General features: G+C 57.3%; 3 non-coding genes across 3 annotated transcripts; all 3 read left to right on the top strand.

Moving 5' to 3' along the window:
- Positions 1-543: 543 nt before the first annotated feature.
- On the top strand, positions 544-662 carry LOC140414309 (5S ribosomal RNA). The gene has a single exon (XR_011943447.1). It is a non-coding gene; the product is annotated as a 5S ribosomal RNA (ribosomal RNA).
- Positions 663-1,356: 694 nt separating this feature from the next.
- On the top strand, positions 1,357-1,475 carry LOC140413483 (5S ribosomal RNA). The gene has a single exon (XR_011942651.1). It is a non-coding gene; the product is annotated as a 5S ribosomal RNA (ribosomal RNA).
- Positions 1,476-2,165: 690 nt separating this feature from the next.
- On the top strand, positions 2,166-2,284 carry LOC140414320 (5S ribosomal RNA). The gene has a single exon (XR_011943458.1). It is a non-coding gene; the product is annotated as a 5S ribosomal RNA (ribosomal RNA).
- Positions 2,285-2,500: the final 216 nt, after the last annotated feature.

The following is a 2,500-nucleotide window of genomic DNA, read 5'->3' on the forward strand; positions in this document are numbered from 1 at the left end:
CAGCTTTGCCGGGCCTTTGCAACGCAGCACGGTTGTGTGCCTTGGCGTGCTGCACTTTGATGGGCCCGCCAGCTGGCCCGTGTGGCCGCAAGCCAGTGTGTCGGCAGGACGTTCTCTCTCCTAGCCTGAAGGCGCCGCATGAATGCAAGTTGTGGCATTGGGGCTGGTGTGGAAAGCGAAGGAAGAGAGAGCTGGCTTGCATTGCCTGCCTGACCCTTGTGCTGGCTGTGCTGAGAGAAGTGCGCAGCGTTGCAATGTGGAAAGGCAGCAGCGTGCAGGCGGCAGGCTGGTGTGAGGTGGGCGGGGCTTGCAGTTTTCCTTGGGGAGGTGGAGAAGAAAAAAGAGAGCTAGGTGGGGACGGCATGAAGGGGAGCGAGTATCAGGCATATAGGCTAGAATTAGCAGGAGAAGGAGAGAAAGAGGAGGAGAAGTAGAAGTAGAAGTAGAAAAAGAGAGAGAAAAAATTGAAAACAACCGGAAAGAAGAAGTGGCGAGGGTGCTAGGGTGGCCAGCTTGAATAGGCGAGAAGACGGTGCTGCAGATGCCTACGGCCATACTAGTCTGAAAACGCCCGATCTCGTCTGATCTCGGAAGCTAAGCAGACTCAGGCCTGGTTAGTACTTGGATGGGAGACCGCCTGGGAATACCAGGTGCAGTAGGCTTTTGCGGCCAGCAGTGACTGCTCACGCCAAGCACTCTCCACACCAGAGGCAGGCCAACCTTTTGCTGCTCTCTGCGTCCTCGCCATTCCTCCCAACACTTGCCTGCGGGCTCAACTCAGGCAGGCGGCTTGGTCGGGCCATTCAGCTGCTGCAGCTTTGCCGGGCCTTTGCAACGCAGCACGGTTGTGTGCCTTGGCGTGCTGCACTTTGATGGGCACGCCAGCTGGCCCGTGTGGCCGCAAGCCAGTGTGTCGGCAGGACGTTCTCTCTCCTAGCCTGAAGGCGCCGCATGAATGCAAGTTGTGGCATTGGGGCTGGTGTGGAAAGCGAAGGAAGAGAGAGCTGGCTTGCATTGCCTGCCTGACCCTTGTGCTGGCTGTGCTGAGAGAAGTGCGCAGCGTTGCAATGTGGAAAGGCAGCAGCGTGCAGGCGGCAGGCTGGTGTGAGGTAGGCGGGGCTTGCAGTTTTCCTTGAGGAGGTGGAGAAGAAAAAAGAGAGCTCGGTGGGGATGGCATGAAGGGGAGCGAGTATCAGGCATATAGGCTAGAATTAGCAGGAGAAGGAGAGAAAGAGGAGGAGAAGTAGAAGTAGAAGTAGAAAAAGAGAGAGAAAAAATTGAAAACAACCGGAAAGAAGAAGTGGCGAGGGTGCTAGGGTGGCCAGCTTGAATAGGCGAGAAGACGGTGCTGCAGATGCCTACGGCCATACTAGTCTGAAAACGCCCGATCTCGTCTGATCTCGGAAGCTAAGCAGACTCAGGCCTGGTTAGTACTTGGATGGGAGACCGCCTGGGAATACCAGGTGCAGTAGTCTTTTGCGGCCAGCAGTGACTGCTCACGCCAAGCACTCTCCACACCAGAGGCAGGCCAACCTTTTGCTGCTCTCTGCGTCCTCGCCATTCCTCCCAACACTTGCCTGCGGGCTCAACTCAGGCAGGCGGCTTGGTCGGGCCATTCAGCTGCTGCAGCTTTGCCGGGCCTTTGCAACGCAGCACGGTTGGGTGCCTTGGCGTGCTGCACTTTGATGGGCCCGCCAGCTGGCCCGTGTGGCCGCAAGCCAGTGTGTCGGCAGGACGTTCTCCTAGCCTGAAGGCGCCGCATGAATGCAAGTTGTGGCATTGGGGCTGGTGTGGAAAGCGAAGGAAGAGAGAGCTGGCTTGCATTGCCTGCCTGACCCTTGTGCTGGCTGTGCTGAGAGAAGTGCGCAGCGTTGCAATGTGGAAAGGCAGCAGCGTGCAGGCGGCAGGCTGGTGTGAGGTGGGCGGGGCTTGCAGTTTTCCTTGGGGAGGTGGAGAAGAAAAAAGAGAGCTAGGTGGGGACGGCATGAAGGGGAGCGAGTATCAGGCATATAGGCTAGAATTAGCAGGAGAAGGAGAGAAAGAGGAGGAGAAGTAGAAGTAGAAGTAGAAAAAGAGAGAGAAAAAATTGAAAACAACCGGAAAGAAGAAGTGGCGAGGGTGCTAGGGTGGCCAGCTTGAATAGGCGAGAAGACGGTGCTGCAGATGCCTACGGCCATACTAGTCTGAAAACGCCCGATCTCGTCTGATCTCGGAAGCTAAGCAGACTCAGGCCTGGTTAGTACTTGGATGGGAGACCGCCTGGGAATACCAGGTGCAGTAGGCTTTTGCGGCCAGCAGTGACTGCTCACGCCAAGCACTCTCCACACCAGAGGCAGGCCAACCTTTTGCTGCTCTCTGCGTCCTCGCCATTCCTCCCAACACTTGCCTGCGGGCTCAACTCAGGCAGGCGGCTTGGTCGGGCCATTCAGCTGCTGCAGCTTTGCCGGGCCTTTGCAACGCAGCACGGTTGTGTGCCTTGGCGTGCTGCACTTTGATGGGC

The sequence above is a fragment of the Scyliorhinus torazame genome, chromosome 4, assembly GCF_047496885.1.
Source record: "Scyliorhinus torazame isolate Kashiwa2021f chromosome 4, sScyTor2.1, whole genome shotgun sequence".
Lineage (NCBI taxonomy): Eukaryota > Metazoa > Chordata > Chondrichthyes > Carcharhiniformes > Scyliorhinidae > Scyliorhinus > Scyliorhinus torazame.